We start from the raw sequence: 20,668 nt of genomic DNA, 5'->3' as shown, positions 1-20,668 counted from the left end.
AGGGAGAGAGGGGAAATGGGAAGAAACAAGTGAGGGGGCATAACAATTTAGATGTAATCTGAATAAATTATTTAAATAAAATTAAAAAATAAAGGAACCAGAAGCAAAGGATGAGGAGAAAGCTTTAGTGTTGTCTGAAGAGCTCTAGGTCAAGATGTACACCAAAGGAGATGGAGATTTTATGAAACCCAAGGAATGATGGTTGTCATCATAAATCTTGCATTGTGCCAGGCTGATATAGTATCTCAGAAGCTAAGAGGCCAGGTTTTCAGAGGGAATCTTATCAGCATGGTGTGCTTGGCTCCCAGGGAGCAAGAATAGCATGAAGCTAACTTTAAGCTATCTTTAATGGAAGGGTCTAAGTGGCCAAGAAGTTTAGGGGTATCAGAAGGTCTAAGATGTGCCCTTGGGCACATTACTTAACCCTGAGCCCTTGCTCCCTTTTTTGTGAAATAGGTTCACCAGTCACATGAGGTTTCTGAGACAAATGAGTGGAAATCAGAAGAAGAAGCTTTCAGACGACTGAAATCTACACTTTTTGACAAATTACCCAAGAAAAGCAACTTAAGGAAGGGGATGTTTTGGCTCACAGTTCAAGGGTACCACTCATCTTGATGAGGCAATCACAGAGGCATCCATAGTTAGGAAGCAGGGAGTAATGAGTGCACAACTTCTCTTCTCCATTTTATCCTGCCCAGAACCCTAACCCAGTGAATGATGCCACCCACAGTGGTCATGTATTACATGCCAATTATCCTAATCTCAATAATCCTTTTGCAGATGATTCCAGGTCCCATCAAGTTGATGACCAACTTTAATGGTCACAGAAGGTCAATCCCAGCATAGCCACAATTGCTTTTAAATCTAAAAGGCCCTTTTAACTTTTTAAAAATTAATGATACTTATATTTAATTATCTTTAACTTAGATATTGATTTCCAGAAAACCATCTCCCATCTCCCATCTCCCATCTCCAGTACTAGACTTCCATCTATGGTGGAAGAAGTCTCATTCAACCCTACAACTCAAGACTCCCACTCCACTGTAGCTGTCCCTCAGGCCACATACTATCTCTTCTGGAATTTTAGCCATTGCTTTAGACTCACACTCAAGCCTATCTTGCCCATAAACATTATCCATACAAATGCCATTTCATCTGTTCTCCAATCTTGACACTAGAAATGTCTCTTTGCTTCTCTCTTCCTTGTTAGTCTCAAACACACTGTCATTCTACAACCTGCCACAAGCCCTCTAATTAATTCTCTAATAGTGTCTAAGGGACATAATTAGAACAGGTATTATTTCTATGCATATAGGCACCACATAAGTATGAAGTATTGGATCAAGACAAAGCATGCACCCTCGGCCCTATTCATCTTCAGACAGATACCCCAGCCTGACCTAGGTTTTACTCACTATACTTTCTTCTCTGGTAATCTTCAGTTTTCATTGTTTTCTTTCAATCAAGTAGGAATATATATCTCTTTGGTTGAAGCTCTAATAAACACTGAACTCAGCCATCTGCTCTCTTTCCATGTTCCCTGATTCCAGAAGTCAAATGCTTGAAAGCTGTTTTCTTGATACTAGAGGCCCCAGAATAGTTCCAACGTTCCATCACCACCAACCAATGCATGTTCTTAGTGACCTCTGATGCCTACAGCCATCATCAGAAATCTCTCTGAAATATTCCCTCAGGCCAGCATGGGCTTTAATGTCAGTAAAGATCAGGTATTTCTTGGTGATAACTTTCATGTGGAAGAGACAGTGAGAGACAACAGAGATGGGATCATCATCACTGATAAAGCAGTTTGCTGCTAGAACAGAAACAGCAGCCATTACAATGTGCATACTCACAGCCACCCAGGCAGAACCAGAGATAAAGGGGGGACATCATGCAAAGTCTCATGGCTGAACACAAACCTGCAGCACTTGGGTAAAGTGTTCAAGATCTAACATTCTATTGGAAGTTCCAAAAGAGTCCCTAGAGCTCCTTGCAGACAAGAAAGAGGCAAGACATCTGCTGAATGCCAATTCTAGCCACCCACTCAATGGGCATCTTTAAAAAAAAGAATACTTGAAGTCTTAGTGAGGGTTTCTATTGCTGTGATGAAACACCGTAACCAAAAAGAAAGTTAGGGAGGAAAGGGTTTATTTGGTTTAAACACCATATGGCTGTTCATTGCTAAAGGACATCAGGACAGGAGCTCAAACAGGGCAGGAGCCTGGAGGCAGAGGCTGATGCAGAGGTCATAGAGGGGTGCTCCTCGTGGTTTGCTCAACCTGTTTTTGCAGGTTTGTTTGTTTTGTTCTGTTTTTTTGAGACAGGGTTTCTCTGTGTAATAGCCCTGGATGTCCTGGACTTGATTTGTAGACCAGGCTAGCCTCACACTCACAAAAATCCACCTGCCTCTGTCTTCTGAGTGTTGGGGATTAAAGGCATGGGCCACAATACCTGGCTTCAACCTGTTTTCTTATAAAATCCAGAACCACCAGCCCAGGAATATCACTACCCCTAATGGGCCTTGTGCCCTCTCCTATCAATCACTAATTAAGAAAATGCCCTATAGGCTTTTCTATAGCGCAATTTTATTGAAGCATTTCCTCAACTGAGGCTCCTTCCTCTCTGATGACTCTAAAGCTGACCTAAAATGAGCCCATACACTTGATCTTTACATTAGTTCTACCAAATGCAAATTCCTTGGAGATGTTACCATAATAAGAATGCTAAAGTTCAGGACAATGGGCAGCTCATTTTAGGCCCTCCTCTAGAACACTATCTCCCTTACTGGCATGCTCTCAAACTCCCCTTGCTAACCAGTCCCCACTCTTCTTAGTGAATGCTGAACCGGAAAGCACAGGGGCAGCTCAGGCTCCACCCCCTTCATCTTCTCCCATCTTTGTCTTTCAAAGCTCTGAGTTGTAAGGCCAGAAAACAGCATGAAGTCACCCACACCAGAACTATGTGGTATCTCTCCAGGCGCGTATTTGGGAACTGTTTTTTCTGCCTCAAAAATGATTAATGTTGTGAAATGATATTTTTTCATTATGTCCATTTATTTTCATATATAGAAAATGTTCTCAAATGATAGAACTGCTTTGTCATTATGTATCATATACATATTAGTAAATGAAGAATTCTATAAATGTAACCTTAGCCATTGATTGTACCTTGTATTGCTACAATATGTTGTCAAAATCAGGAAATGGATATTTTTACAATAAGGTTAACATACAGAAATCATGATTAACTGAAGTAGCTATTAGCACAGTCATGTCATCAGTAGAAAGCTTTTGGGCATATACATTTATATTATTACACATAAATAAACTACATACAGCAAGAAGAACCATGAAACAATCAGGAATTATATAAACATTACATTCATGCTCCAATGTTTTTAGAGAGTTTTGAGATTTTTTTTAAGGGACCAAGCACACTGAAAATTTAGCATATGCAAGCTTCTCTTCCATACTACTGATTTTCCAAGCATTCCAACGTGTCTAGATCATGCCAGCTTCCCCTGTGACTTCCACCAAATAACAAACTTGAACACATCCTTCAACAGGACATGGGACTCAAACCAGTCCTGCAAGCAGAAGGACTGGCCAGAGGGAGTTCATAGGCCTAAAGAAGGAAGCTTTCTCCCACTTCCAAAACCCCTTCCCATTGGAATCCATCCTCATGAATCTGTCCCTGCTCAGCTGACAGCAGTGAGTGAGCAGTCTCCTTCGGTAACACAGAGAGCAGACCAGACAGGCCTTGAGGTTTTCCTTTGCCTGGGTTCCTCCTCTGTTCTATGTTCCTCTAACGCCAAGAGTTATCACTGTGGTGGCCTCACTGAGTCTCCTCAGACTCCTGGTGGACCACAGCACCTTACTGACTCTGGCTGTGAGATAACAGCTAAGTATGCAGCCCTTGATTTATCCCCTTGTGTATCTGTTACTGCTGGGATGTCTGAAAGACGGAGGCCAAACTGGGTCAGTCGCTTGTCCACTACAGTGCATGCCACACAGCCAGAAGTCAATAAGCCCATTACCTTGCTCATTAATCATAGAACACAATACAAATGCAGTTATAGCAAAATCCATTATTTCTGGACCTTTATGTTTTGATGAAACTTGATCTTTGGAGAATGAAGCTATAAGATTCAAAATCCTAACATCTCTTAATAGCTATTCTCTTTTTTTTTTTTTTTTTAAAGAAAGGTAGGTTGGCCTTGTACCGTGAATTGTTCCAAAGTCTGACTTGACTAATTGTGTATACTAAAAATGGCTTCCCTCCTAACCACTGTTGTTTTTAACAGACTTACTTAAAATATATTATGAAAAAGATCTCATAGTAGAGTCTTTGTCTCATGAGGAACTGTAAAAAAAAAAAAAAAGCAGAGAGCAGTATGACAGATTGTACTTATCCTCTAAGATGCTGACCTGTGTGAGTATCTGACCCAGGAAAGAAAAATGTTTGCTACGTTTTCTAGGAAAGCAATGGGCTCCACCCCTACTTCTAACTTTGTGATTTTGTCCAAATATCCACAGCAAAGTGTCAAAGCACAGTAGACACTGTTGTTCTGCCAAGCTGTCCTGCAGCCAAGTCCTGGGAGCTGGGACCTGAGCCAGAAAAACAAAGATGGTGGAGGCTGACTCTCATGTAGGCAAGAAGCTGAGTGCCATGGGCTAAGCATCTTGTCTCCAGACACTCCAGTCTGATACACTGCTGGCAAGATACTAGGCCCAAGTGAACCCAGTTGGCCTGGTGCATACATCCCCAGGATGGCAGAAGTTGAGAACTTCAAGTTATATTAACATTGTAGACAAGACTGTGAACCCAATTTTCCTTTAATTTGGGGCCACTTAATGCCTTTCATCAACTCCCATTGTCTTAGTTTAACAAATGGAATCATAAATTATGCAATCAACAGCAATTGCACTTATTTGCAATTAGAATTTGTCAGTATTCTCCTTATAAATAATTAATATTAGGATAACCTTGATGGAGCAGATACATTTTTGGAGGGATAATGTTGAATATTTAGGAACTCTCCATTTTGGATGAAAATTACAAACCAGCAAATTGCTCCAAATAACTTTCAATTCAGAATATCCATGGTGGTTTTAGTTAAAACCAAGAAGCAACGCTCAAAAATTCTATAGGATTTTGTGGCTGGAGGGATGGCAACAGAAGTGTTGTGTTGTGTGACTTTCCATGGCCTCTGAGCTCCTTTGGTGACTCTGGACCAGTTTGTGGGAACTATCTTTGAGACTCTATTTTCCCTACTCTCCACAGAGTGAACGTGTAGAGAACTGAAACTGTCAAGTTTCATTTTCAGTTTTTAAGATTGTCTCAGGCTTTATGACTACAGTAGTAAGTCCCCAAGGGATCTGTAGGAAAAAGCACATTTCTATTTAATGATTCTCAGTCTGATGCCTTCTTTTATGAATTTAAAAACATTATTTTCTGAAATAATGCATCCCTTTCACCAGACAACCCAAGAAGTTTAACATAGAGAGACAGACAGAGGCAAAGAAAGACAGAGACAAAGAAACAGAGACAATAGGAATTGAATTACAGGTTGATAAACATAAGCACATATATAGCAAACACAAAAATTCTAATCCTGATTCAATTTTTTAAAAATATATAAGACAAGAAATCCTTAAACAGCAAATCTGGGGAGGCCACTTTCCATCATCGTCCTCCAGAGTCCCCTCATGAGTACACAGCAGAGCCCATCAATCTACAGGCCAATCCACGGTCCTCCAATGTCCTCCTCTACAGCGCAGCACTTCCTCCTCAGCCCACCTGGGATGCACCACCCCCACTCATCTCACAGCGCTTCCTATGAAGAGGAGCACATCCCATCTTAGCATTAAAGGAATGGGAGCCTGTCCATGGTTGGTGCCTTAGATCAAGCAGAACCCCTGGGCTCAGATCTACCCGTCATAATGTTCTTCTTGTAGGTTTCTAGGACCCTCTGGGTCCCCCTACTTGCCTATCCCCTATATTTTCCTCATCTAGAGTCTCAATAGGATGTCCTCACCTCTATCCCTGTTTCCTGGTAGGTGCAGACTTTCATGGGACCTGTCCCTTGGGCTAGTGTCCAGTAATAAGTGAGTATATACCATTCGAGTCTTTCTGCTTCTGGGTTAACTCACTCATTATGATCATTTCTAGTTCAATCCATTTGTCCACAAATTTTGGAAAATCCTTGTTTTTAATAGCTGAGTAGTATTCCATAGTGTATATGTACCACAGTTTCTTTATCCATTCTTCTACTGAGGGGCACTTAGGCTGACAGATAGAGGGTGACTTGCCCAAAGATACATGCTTGGAGCAAAAACTTAACTCTTCGCCATGGCAGTCATCAGTCTTGGATACAGCATGAAGGAGATGTTATTCATAAAGTCTAGAAATGTGATTTAGCATAATATAAAAATTAAACACAACATAAATGTCCTATAGTGTAGAAGATGATGAATAACCCCTCTCGTGGAAAAATAGCCCCAAATGACTCACTTTCTAGGCTGAGGAGAGAAATCTCCAAAGCCACTCTAGTAACTTAGAGGTTACTAAAGGTAGTAACATCTTGCTAAAGCAGTAACCTCTTACTCTGAGAGCTTGGGGCCACCAGACCACAGGCAGGTTTGTAGCTTCACTTTCTTGTCCCTGCATCTCTGTGATGTATTTCTCAAATGCTTGATCAGAACATTGAGCTTATGAGGAGCCTCATTTCTTGTGTCCCACTCACAGTAAGAGCTGCCCGGTGAGTGTGGAGGGAAGTCCATTAATGCATAGGACACTCCAACTCAAGGCAAAACTTAGTAACTGCTTATGCTTGATAAGCATGTGCCAAGTTCTGAGCTCAGAGTCCATAAAGGGCATGAATAAGATATAAAGCCAAGAGATTAAACTCATAAAAATAATAAAGGTAATTCAAGACAATGTAATAAGCCATAATGCAAGAATATACCAAGAGAACAGAGAAATTCATTTTCACTGGGGAGATAGATGATAGCTCATGAAGAGATGGATTAGGGACCTGGGAAGTATGGCTCAAGCTCATCCCTTTCCTTCTATCTCTACCATCAGGTAAGATATTGGGGAAAGGTGCTTAGGGAGAGGTCAAAGCATAATACAAGTAGCATAGGGATATAAAGCAATGGAAAGAATTGTAAAAAGTCCGAAAGAGATTGCCCAAGTTAAGAACGAGGCCCTTTACAAGTCTACAGTTGAACCATCGTGCACATGGCTGATGTTGGGAGGGGCCTGGTTAGTGCTTAGAAGGGAAGACTTGGAATAGCAAGAAAAGAAGTTGGGGGACAGGGGGAGGCATAAGTCATTGTTTAAAAAAAATCTAACCAACATGTTATTTTTTTCATTTTTTAAATTATTTTGTTTTTTCTTTTTTTTAATTTTATTTTATTTTTTTATTAATTTACTCATATTACATCTCAGTTGTTAGCCCATCCCTTGTATCCTCCCATTCCTCCCTTCCTCCCACTTCCCCCCTACTCCCCTCCCCTATGTCTCGAGACAAGGTTTCTCTGTCCTGGACTCCCTTTGTAGACCAGGTTGGCCTCGAACTCACAGTGATCTGCCTGCCTCTGCCTGCCACTGCCTCCCAAGTGCTGGGAATAAAGGTGTGCATCACCACGCCCAGCCTCTAACCAACATTTTAAATAGAAGATCTATCAAACTCAATGTCCTTTAAAAAGGGTGGGGTGAGGGAAAGGCTTGGTTAAGGGGCTATGTGGAACTGAAAAATTAGAAACAAAGTAACAAAGCTTCAAGGAAAAGCCAAAAACCAGGTATTGGTAACTTTAATGAAAGGTTTTGTTTTGTTTCCCAGAAAGTTCTTTATAATCAGAAAAAAAATGCTAAATTAAGATACTGTTAGGATACACCTGATACTTCCTGGAAAGAATGCTGGCAGAGGACAAATACATAAACTATGAAGAAGAGAGCTAGGGCAGTCACCTGAAAAGTGAGCTTAGCAATGCTACACCTGCAAGTCTACTCCGCAGTGGGACCAGCCTGGTTCATTGTCCTGCAGAAATACTGAGAGTCACACGACCTATCCTTTGATTTGCCAAGAGTGGGCATGGAGGAGTGGGAAGGGAAGAACAGGCAATGAAGGGAAAGAGGAGAGTAATAATATAAGAACAAGAAGTCAGTGCAGGGGCCAAGTCAGGAGAGGCTATGGGCTGGAGAGAGTGACCCATTGACTATTTCAAGGGTGTGTAATCTTCAAATGTTCATACAGCAACCCCTCCCCCCACTTTTTGCTCTCAGCTTATCTGAAGAAGGGAGATGAAAATGATCAAGAATAGTCAAGAGAAATTCGCCCCGCTGCTACTGACCCTACTTAAAGGAATTACAAGTTCAGCAGCATGGGGATCAATAGCATTGTAAAATAGAAAAGACATCTTTATTTCACTACATACAACACAGTATTATATTTACTCCACCCTCTAACTTTCAAAAAAAACATACTAAAATATATATGTATTAGATATGGTAGCAGCCTCTGAGAATAAAAATGAATGAACAGATTGATAGATGGACAAAAGTATGAAAGAAATAATTAATGAGTGAGTGTGTGTGTGTGCTGGATAGTTTTATGTCAACTTGACACAAGCTAGAGTCATCAGAGAGGAGGGACCCTCAATTGAGGACATGCCTCCATAAAGTTGGGCTGTAGAAAAGCCTATAGGTCATTTTTTAAATTAGTGATTGATGGGGGAGGGCACAAGGCCTATATGGTTGGTACTATCCCTGGGCTAATGCACCTGAGTCCCACAAAAACAGCAGCCTGAGCAAGCTGAGGAGCAAACCAGTAAGCAGGACTCCTCCACGGCCTCTGCATCAGCTCCTGCCTATAGGTTCCTGGCCTGCTTGAGCCCATGTCCTGACTTCCTGGAATGACGAACTGTGATGTGGAAGCATAAGATGTATAAACTCTTTCCTCTCCAAGTTGCTTTGGTCATGGTATTTTATCACAGCAATTGAAACTCTAACTTAGTCACTGAGTGAGTGGAAAAAAAAATATTCACCTTACATGCCCAGTATAGCACAAGTTTAGCTTTGATTCCATCATTATATTCTTGACCCAAAACCACACTCTGGCATCAAAGGAAATTTTAAAAAAAAATAGTTTATTCTGGAGCCAAATATGAAACCATTGCCTAGAAGCACAGATTCATGTTGCCCCCAAATACTATGTTCCAAACATGGCAGCAGGTTCATAACATTTTTATATGAACAACAAAAGAAGTTTTAAGTTGGGATTTTTTTTTTTTCAAATTCGCTGGTGGGTACATCAGGTAGATGAATTACAGCAGATAAGGCAAGCTGCACTACAGGCCTCAGATGCTACCAAGTAACATTCCTAGCCTTTGGGTTATTGGAAGCCACTAGGCTCTTTGTACAATCCAGTAGAATGTTAGCTCAAACACAGAGGTGGGAGATAAGGACCACTTATGAGCCCAGGGATGGCTGCAGACCATTTGTCTCTAGATCTGCAACATACCGGTGCTTCACAAGCCCAGAAGTTTGAATCAATCTATCAGCTTCATAGAACATTTAACACAGCTGTGGCTCGTTCCAACCCCCTAGGAACTTCAGTTCATATACTATCATTAAAAAAAAATGGAATAAATCTCCAAAGAACCATAAAGAACAGACAAATGGAGTGATCTCTTGCTGTGAGGCCTTGGAAAAGTGATCTACTACTTCGGATCCTCACTTCCTTCATCTGTGCAACGCAAATAAAAACTTTCCAGTTCACCTCCTAAGGTTATTAGGAAGACAGAATGAGATGATTATGCACTTGCTAAACACAGCATAGGATATTATAATAAGAGAAACACTTTCAAGTTTAATTTGCTTGTGACCATGAATATAATTTAAGCTAGAGGCTCGATGTTCACCTTGTATTCTTTGAAATGTCAGTCAGTTAAATTAATAATGTAAACACGATGAGGGAGGGGGGAGCAGGCATTTAAGCCACTTAATTTTTTCTAACCACAATTGGTGTGCTAATTATGGATCTTATTTGGCTGCACACCAAAGCAAGGTCCTTAAGGACAATGTTATTCATTGTATTCTGGGTAGTTTGCAAACTTGAAGGAAATAAAACTGAATTTCTCTTTAAAAATAGATTACAATTCCACTTTCATTCACTTTTGGTGGCCACATTGGCCCAGAACTCTGGATCCCCTGTCTCCCCAAGGGCTAAATATTGAGGACTGGCAGATGGGTCTTCAGGCAGATGACCAGCAATTTGCTGATTTTACAAGGCTGGCAATTCTGAGCATGGAGAACCCAAGCAGGGGTTCCAGACCGTGAAGACTTAGAAGGCTTAAGAACTACACTTGGGAGGGGATGTGGCTACAGCTCACTTGGTAGAATGTTTGCCTGGGCCTGGGTTCCAGCGCCATCATGGAACAAACAAGGAACATTACTCAGGAGAACATGGTGGAGTCAAAATGGCAAGACCCGCCCCCCTTTTAAGGAGAGTCAGAAAACTAAAACCAAAACCGCTGCTGGATTTGGCCTATGTGGAACCTCCACCATTTGGAGACTAGAGACAGACCCCCAGCCACCCAGGCCATCTTTTGACCCACTGCAAACCTGACATCCAATCCTGGCCATAGTCTAGCTGAAATCACTGTCATTAGAATTTAAATGGAGCGAGCTTATTTTTCTGCCCAGCAGGTCCTCGCTGACACTAGCTGGGAACAGCAAGCAGGCCTCCCTTCCATCCCTGCTTGAGTTCCTGCCCTGACTTCCCTCATCTGACATGGACTATGTGTAAGCCAAGTAAACCCTCTCCTTTCACAACTACAGAGTGGAATCTAGAATAGTTCTTTTGTTCTTAGTTTTCTCTATATTTCTAAAACTCATCCTAAAGTAGCCTGCCCCTCTCTCCCTCTCTCTGTCTCTCTCTGTCTCTCTCTCTCTCTCTCTCTCTCTCTCTCTCTCTCTCTCCCCTAAAAAAATTTTAATAAACAGTTAAGATGAGCTTAGGAAAGGGCACTACACACCCAAGATGTGGAAGACATGGGAGAGAGTCACCATGGCTTGCTCCGACCCTTCCTCCCCATTAAGCTTGCTATGACAAATGGCTCAAGCCCCCTTTCCAAGTTGGAAGGAAGAGCCATAGCATATACATGTCATAGCATTGGACCTTTCTGCCTTCACTTTATTCCTAAGTCGATAAATGGGTTTTATGTTTAGGGCTGGGAGTTGGCTTCCCAACTCCTTCAGTCTGCAACTCTCCAGTGTGTTTACTCCAAATCAGCCAATGGTTCAACCACCTTCCACAGCATGTGAGGGTTCAGTAGACCTATTAGAAAGATAATTCCTGTGTACACTACGATTAGTTAGCTACAGCCAAAGATCCCTAAGCACAGCCCAGATCACACTGTACATTTCCAGAACCATGTCGGCCCCATTTGTGGAAGAAAGGCCTTACCGTGGTGGCCCACCATGACTGCTGAAATGCCATTCACAGCATGACTATGTCCTTGCCTAAAAATTCAATTATATATGTTATTTTAAGATTTTTTAATGATTTTTTCTCCCACCCTTCTGAAATGTATTTTCTATCTTCTTCATCTAGAAGTTTTTAATTGGACATAAAGTGTTGAGAAATTGATCTTATTGGATACTGGCTATTCATTAATTTTAAAATTATTCTTGTGCTTCATTTGAGATGAAATTATTTAGCAAAATTTTGACCCTTTGAGGTTTGCTGTTTAGCTTTAGTACTCAGGAACAAAGCAGATAGCAATCTAAGAGACAGGTTCTCAATCTGTGGGTCACTACATCTTTGGGGGTCACATATCAGATATCCTGTCTATCAGATATTTACATGACAACTCCTAACAGTAGCAAAATGAAGTAGCAACCAAGTAATTTCATAGTTGAGGTCACCACAACCTAAGAAACTGTATTAAAGAGTTGCGGCATTAGGAAGGTTGAGACCTACTGGTCTAGGATCACACAGATCCAGTGCATACAGGTCTGAACTCTATTATATAGTTATGGAAATACTGAGGTTTCCACTCTGGTTACTGAAGAGGTCACTTCTTTCTAGCTCTAGGTGAGCTGTGAGGATTTTTTACCTTTCCTGAATCATTCTTCTTCTGCCCATTATGATTGCCTCATTGTACCTGCCAATCAGCCTTCAATTCCAAGCTCCCAGACATTCTTTTATGGAGATCGACCTGTGTTCTCAATTTATGTACTCAGGCTGTCTCAAGACTCCCAACTCTGAAAAAACTGGGCATACACTTCTAATGGTGATACACACTTCTAATCCCAGCACTCAGGAGGCAGAGGCAGGCAGATCGCTGTAAGTTCGGGGCCAGCATGGTCTACAAAGCGAGTCCAGGACAGCCAAGGCTACACAGAGAGGCCCTGTCTTGAAAAAAAAAAAAGACTCCCAATTCTGACCTGTCCCGAAGAAGACAGGTGTCTTTAGAGGGCCTCCTTCCACACAGCAGCCTAGAGCCTCAAGCTGGCAGTCCTCGTGGGACCACTTCTCTCCTGTAACCCATGCATGGCTCTCATGTACTACCTGATGCCCGGTGTCTGGCCACTGTCCCATGCACATTCCCAGGTTCTGTTTTGACTGGTGCTTCAAACATGAAGGAAAATCCTCTCTCTTCACTCTGTTTTGGCCCAAAGCATGAGTGTGTATTGATTTTCTTAGGCACATGTCCTTTTTATTTATTTTTCTAGTTGCCTTAGAGATTACAAGATAGATCTTTAAGCTGTTGCTGTTAACTTTCAAGAAAAATTATACTTCTAAATGAATGTTAAAGGATGTTTCAACTATATATATTTTCTTTCATTCTTCTGCTTCTTAGTATCCTTATTGTATATATTTTTCTGTATATCATGTCACAATACATTACTATGAATATTTTTAAAGGCTGATACTTACTAAAGCATTTTTAAAATAACTTTTAGATTTGTTCAGATACTTTGGGGCTCTTTTTTTTTAGTTTGTTTGTTTATTTATTTATTTATTTATTTATTTATTTTTATGTATGTGTGTGTGCTTGCCTGAATGTATTTATTGCATCATTTGCATGTTGGAACACAAAGAGGTCAGAAGAGGCATGCAGTCCCTTGAAAGCAGGGTTACAGATGGATGTGGGACACAGTGGGTACTAGGAGCCCAACCCAGTTCCTCTACAAGAGCAATAAGTGCTCTAACTACTAAGCTGTCTCTCCAGCCCAAGCCTTTTATTTTTAACTTTGGTTCTAGAGTTTTTATCTGGACAAATTTTTATCATTTTGAGGTAATTTATCCATTTTTATTTGCTATTGTTTTAGACATATGAATTTTTGGAAACCCGTTTACCTCCATCTCAGAAGACACTTTCATTGGCCATAAACTAACAGCTTTTGCTCTTGTTAAAAGCTACTGACTGCCTGGTACTTTGGCTAGGAAATCTTCCTGATAAGAAGACAGCATCACTCCTATCAGTGTTCTTTTTTGCTTTAATAGCATTTGCCATTATTTATTTTCCTGTGATTTTCCATGTTTTCAGCCTGTGTCCAAGCACAGACTTCTTTGTATTTAACTAGCCAAGGGTTGATTTTTTTTTAATCTGAGCATCAATGTCCTTCATAATTTTTAAAGCTCTAGACCATTTGGCATTACAATATTTCTTCTACGTTACTCTTTAGCTTCTGCCCCTAGTGTTCCAATGCCATATGCAGTAAAACTTATCCTACTTCCCAAAAGATTTCCCTTGGTCCATTCTTTATTTTTTAATGTTTTATTAATTGAGAATTTCACACATGCATACCATCTACTTTGATCATTTACAGCCTTTTTATTTTTAAGTCTTGTCTTTGAATCTCATTTTAGCTACTTTAAATTTAATCTGACTTCAAGTTCAATGGTCCTTTCCTCTGTTTGGCCTGGTCTGCTCCTAAAGATACCTATTTGACCCTTTACTTTTTTTTTTAACATGGTTTATTTTGTTCCTGGTAACCCTACTTGGTTTTAAAACTATTCTTTACAATTTTATGTTGTTGCAGTCACATAAAACAGGCTGTGTGCTATTTCTACTGGGCCTTTTAGTCTTTTCATCATCAATATCTCTGAGACTCACTCTGGAATTTAATCACATGGGCTACTGCTATTTCTGCCAGGCCGGCTGGTATTTTCCCATTTCATTGGGTATCTTGTAACCTTTGGTTATACAGCAGATATTTCACATGAACCCATCAGTACTAACCTAGAGAGGCAAGCACTCCTTTTCTTCTATGTGTTTTTACCGTGAAGGCCTTAGCCAATGTCATTTGGTTTTGATATGAGCCTCAGCGTTGTTCCAGGCCCACTGTGATCTGGTCCATTCCCTATGGCACTGGTGATTCTGAGAGTGGCCTCAGACTCTGCCTTCAGCAGCTTTGGAGCTGCCACAACTCTAAAGGGCTTTTGAAGATTTATAATTGAGTAGACAGAGTTCAAACTGTGGGGAAGCCTGTTCTGCTTTGTAGCCTGTCTGCCAGATTTATGAGGCCTGATGGGGTTCTTCTTGCTCTTCAGCCCCTGTTTTCTGTGGCTTACAGGTTTGTTTCTCCCTGCTGCTCCTGCTCATGCCTTCAGAAAGCAGCTCCACTACATACTGTAGAGGCCAGTGGTGCCTCATGTTAAGCTTCTTCTGCCTGAGAACCAGACATTCGTTTCTTTCAGCTCTTTGCTCATGTCCCTTCCCAATGGTGGGTACCACTCTCTACCCCAACTGATGGACTACGCACTTCATGGTACTCTCTGTGCTCTTGACCTGCCTGGGGCTGTTGGTTTACTCTCTCTAAGCGCTCAGTGCAGGCCTGCTGCCAGGATCTGCCACAGCTTATGACTAATCTGTCATGTCTGCCCATATGTTGAAATTCAGTTCAAACTGCAGCCAGGTTGTCTTTATTGTAAGCTAGATGTACTTTTTATTTATCTTTTTCTTATTTTATTAATAATTTGTTTACTTTATATCCTGATTGTAGCCCCCTCCTTCATCCCCTCTCCCTCTCCTAGTCTTGAGAAAGGGGGAGCCCTCCTCAATAACATCTGACCTCAGCCTATCAAGTCTCATCTGGACTGTCTGTATCCTCTTCCTCTGTGGCCTGGCAAGGATGCCCTGCCAGGGGAAGTGATAAACCTGTGGGGGCCAGAGTCCATGTTAGAAGTAGCCCTAGTCCCATATAGATGTACTTTTTAAACAGTTTTATTATTTGAGAATTTCAAACATTCATATAATGTGTGGTTTTTTTATCGAAGCCTATGCATTCCCGTTTCAGCCCCTCCCCTGTCTCTCACCATCACATATTTCTCTCAACTTCATATTCTCTCTCTCTCTCTCTCTCTCTCTCTCTCTCTCTCTCTCTCTCTCTCTCTCTCAAGAAAAGAAAACCTACTGAGTGGCATCAGTGGTCCCTGCATGTGCATGGCTGAGGGACCATCTACCAAAGCATCGAAATCCTGTCAAGGACCACATCCCTGAAGAACACTTACTCTTCTCCAACAACAACCATCACTTCCCAACAGCTCATCTGCTAGGGACAGGACCCATGAGTGCTTCCCCTATCCATGTGGGAATTTGGGCTGGCTTTAGCTTGTGCAGGACTTGTGCATACAGTCACTCTGAGTTCATTTGTGCAGCAGATCTGTCATGTCTAAAAAACAGTATTTCACAGCAGACATCCACAACCTCTGACCTCTAACCTCCCAGAGGTCAGCCAGGGGCGTAGACAGCTAAGGGTCCTTCACCTTTTCTACAGAATTGGTCTCATCTAGACTTGAACCAATTTAGCTGATCATATTACATATACCTGTATTTTAAGCTGGTATAGCTTCTTCTAATTTTTGGTTTGTAAGGTGTGGACATTTCCTTGTGAGTAGAAATCATACATGTGTTTTTTTAATGTCCTGACTTACCCAGCATGCCTGGTAGTTTCATCATACACAATATTGTGGAGATTTTGAGGGGGTTGGTTTTTCAAGACAGGGTTTCTCTGTGTCACCCTGGCTGTCCTGGAACTCTCTTTGTAGACCAGGCTGGCCTCGAACTCACAGAGATCTGCCTGCCTCTGCCTCCTGAGTGCTAGGGTTAAAGGTGTGTGCCACCACACCTGGCTGAGAAATCTCGAAAGGAATTTATTCACAATAACTTTTATGTAATTAGGCAGGAAAATTCTTCCACAAAACCATCTTCAAGGAATGGGGATATTTCTGTGTAGTGTAGACGTATAATGCTCGCCTAGTATGTGCTGGGTCCTATGTCCAGTCTTCAGTACCAGAAGGTGACAGAGGGACAGAAAGACTGAAAGGTTGTACTCCCTGCCTTCATTTTAGACTTTCCCCTAATGCCAGCACTAACCAGTTCTGGAATGGGCAGACTCAGATCGTGCTGATTTTGATACAAACCCTCTTGCTTATATAAATGCCATGTGTGTGCTGCCTTTAAGATGTGCTTACTGCCATTTCTCTACTTCTGGGCAGTGTGTGGTAGACAGCAAGCACAAAAGGATCACTAGTTCAATAACTGTTTGATCATTTAACTCCTGAAGACAGATATAAAGGGGAAAGAGTCATGTCTATTAAACATTTATTTAGTCCTCAAAATTGTTTCACATGCCTTATGTGCATTGTTTTACATAATCCTTAAAATAGCTCTGCCAGGCATTATTATAATGCTTTGATGAATAGGGAACTAACACTTCAAGCCTGTCAGCACATACTCGGGCTCCACAAAAGCCTACCTGGATCTAGTTTCTGGATCTTTCCCACTCTACCACCCTGCCTTTCATAAGATACAGCCTGGACCAACTGAGAAAAGTAAGGAGTCTGGAACCTTCCTCCTAAACTAGCAAAACATCGTTTTTCCCCATTGGCGTTTTGCTTGCAAATATGTCTATGAGAGGATGCCATGTGAGATCCTCTGGAACTGGAGTTACAGACAGTTGTGAACTGCCATGTGGATGCTGGGAATCAAACTCAGGACCTCTGGAAGAATAGTCAGCGCTCTTAACCACCTCTCAGAGCTACTTAACCATCTCTCCAGCCCCTCAAGATATCTTTTGACCATTTATAATCCAAGTCTGCACAAAAAAAAGGCAAGTATACACATTTGGATTCTGCTTATATATTAACATCCAGCATAATAATAGAATTCAAAATAATGCCAATGCATATGAGTGAATCATAGCAAAACCACTACTCTAAGGCCAGGTACTTCTACAAATATATGAATAAAACCTGGGCTCGTGGCCCATCAGTTAAGAATACTTGTTATTCTTGTAAAATGTGGGTTTTAGTTTCCAGCACCCACATATTGGCTCATGCCTGTCCTTATGCCTAGTACCAGGGGACTTGATATTGTTGTTTGGCCTACTCAGGCATCTGCATAGACATGGTACATTTATATACAAGCAGACAAAATAAATACTTTGGATGTTCAAAAAAGTCCACATGCCCATTTGTGGTCTTGTTATATTTATTTTTCAAGGTTTTGTTTATTTATTAGTTTTATGCATATAGGTGTTTTGTCCGTATATATGCCTGTGTGTGACATGTATGTGTCTGGTGCCCATAGAGGCCAGAAGAAGGCATTAGATCCCCTGGGATAAGAGTTAAAGACAGTTATTTGAGTGCTGGGAATCAAACCTAGGTCCTCTGGAAGAGCACACAGTGCTCTTAACAACTGAACCATCTCTTTAACCCCAGTTTTGTTATATTGTTAGAAGCTTCTAGTTTTATTAAACCAACACAATAATATGCTTTATACTGGAAAAAAGCAAATATTCTAAACTCTGATAACTTTTTATGACTCTTACAGAGATGGACTATGTCGTGTTAGTACTAAAGAGATGTTAAAAAGTAGTTTAATTTATTGAAATATGATATCTAACAGTTTTAAATACCATATAAACCTTTATTTTCTTCAAATAGATTCATTTCCTAATTATCACTATATATTTTTCTTGATTTTTTTCTAAAGATATTTGTACTTTTATTTTGTGAGTATGTGTGTGTGTTTCCTTGATACATACAACTGCAGGTACTCAATGTCCAAAAGATGGTTACCAGGCCCTCTGGAGCTAGAGGTTACAGGCAGCTGTGGGTTGGGAATTGAACCTGGGTCCTCTGCAAAAGCAACTCGACAGAACTTACTGTTTGGAAATATTTTATTTACCCAATTGCTTGTGAGCATTCTCCACCTCTACAATTCACCCCACTTTATCTCTGCCTTGACACCCAGGAAACTCAGTGTCAAATTGCACAGAGAGATCATAAGCATGCTAAATATTGTCCTGCGCACACATTGGCCACATGTACATTCATGACTTACTGAAATCTATATGCAAAAGCACATACTAAAATACATATGTATGGATATACAAATGGCCAGTAAACTAATGAAAAAATTAATGTCACTAATCTTTAGGGAAATGCACATTTAAAAAATACCAGTTATAAACACTTCATGCCTACTAAGATCATTATAATCTTAGAAAATGAAAAAGTGTTAAAATTTAAGAAATTTAACTCTTTATGTACTGAAGCTGGGGATAGAAAATCATGTAGCCACTTGGGAAAGTGGCTTCATATTCTTCAATAAGTTGTCATGTGATTCAGCAACCCTATATTTAAACACATGGTTTCAGAAGAATTAAAAGCCTATGTCCACACAAAAATAAATACAGAATATTCACAGCATCATTATCATAACATCCAAAAGGAGAAAACAACTAATCATCAACTGATGGTAGGTTTAAAAAATGGGCATAGTCATACCATTGAATATCAGTGACTAAAGAAATGGAATGCATCATACTACACCACGGATGAACTTTAGCACACTATGGTGGGTAAGGGCAGCAAATACAAAAGGCCACATGCTCATATAGAATGGTTCCAGCTATCTGGAATAGACACGTGTGTTAAGAGAGAGTATAGAAGAGTGATACTAGGTTGCTAGAGAAAGGGACAAAGTATGATGACTGTTAATGGGTACAGGGTTTCTTTAAGGTGGTTACAAATTTTGGGGGGGAAAAAAACAAATTTTGGGGGGAATTGGGAAATGGTAATGGTTTTGAAAGCTTATGAATATGGTTAAAAATAAACACTGGGTAAGAGGGATTAGTTTTAAAACAATGAATGAATTTTTCACAATGTAAATTTTAATTTAATTTAAAACACACACACACACACACACGCACACACACACACAGTGTGAGTTCCTGAAAAAGCTGATACACTTTATTTCAGCCTTGTGCCTCTGTGATTTGTCCCTGGTATTTGTCCCAGTTTACTCTGTCAGTTATTGATGCTAAATTATATGTTACCATGTAAGTAAACCACATTTATGCATTCTTCTACAGTCAATGTGCTGTATGGCTGGTTTCCAACTTGGGAGTCTTACAAATAACGTGGCTCTACACGCTCTTGTTTATGTGCTTGATGCAATACATGTCAGCATCCTACAGGTATTGCACCTATGAGTGGGACTTGGAAATTAGTTGTTGGGCTCACTCGACTCTGTGCTCTTCCTCATAACAGATACTCTGCGAATGGCCAAAGCAGCAAGAGAAGGATAACTGCTCACTGAGGTACCCGTGAGGCAGTGATGGGAAGCTAAGGAGAAAAGATTGGCTCCAGAGGTCTGAGCTAGGAAAAGATCTAGGCTGGATGCAAAAGTGACAGAGGGGGTTCAAGGGTACAGTGGGATCCCCAAGGATAGTGTGAGGCGCAGGAGTGAAGGGGACAAGAAACAGGGCCTGGGATTCAAGGGGAGGGTGGAAACAGAACAAAGTAAGAGAGGCTTACCTTCCTTCCTGGCAGAGAGCGGGGTGTGGAAAAGTTGGGCTCACTTTATACCTTGTGGAAACTGACAGAATATTTAAAGAGATATACTGAAATATGCTTTGAACAAAAATTTTTCCAGACTGAGCACCCACTTAGGATTCATTATGAATTTCCATGGTCTTCCCCCACCCCCACCCCGACTCCCACACACAGACAGAACTAGTCAGAGAGAGGATATGGCTTCTGGTACTATTTCTTTTAAAAATAACTCAAATGCCTCCTTAACAACAGCTTGACTCGCGGCAGTGGGTTGCAGCATTTTTGTTCAACAGGCAACCTTGAAATCTAGCACCCCAGCACTTTTGGCTAGTTCCTATCTAGCCTTGGTGGATTTTTCTATAACTGACTTATAAAATCCATTAGTTCTGGCATTTAAGGAACACAGAAGGCAAGGATGATCCCCGTAAGACTGACATCTCCTCCTTGGGGTTGCAATAATAAGCCAAATGGAGAAAGGGGTGTGTAGTGACTGGGGTTCCCTTCATCATGCCACACGGGGGATGGAATCATTAGGAGATTATTGAAATGTGGTTCCTTTTTCCCATCAAGGGCCTGACATTTAAATGAGAGAGGAGGCAAACACTCAGTGAGCTCCAGAACCCAGAGCAGTGCGAAATGGCATAAAGACAAGCAGCAGGCTGTGGCTATAAACATGAGCGAGCTTCCTCCCTCACTCTGAATGACAAATGCGGGCTTCCTAAGAAAGGAAACTTAGCTCAAATAATGAATGAAACTCTACAAATAGAAGGAATCTAAATAGAGAGCATGAGAAAATGCCACGACATC

This window comes from Acomys minous (genome assembly GCF_964271855.1).
Source record: "Acomys minous genome assembly, chromosome: 8".
Classification (NCBI taxonomy): domain Eukaryota; kingdom Metazoa; phylum Chordata; class Mammalia; order Rodentia; family Muridae; genus Acomys; species Acomys minous.
The sequence above is the reverse complement of the archived record's forward strand: the minus strand, read 5'-3'. Positions refer to the sequence as shown.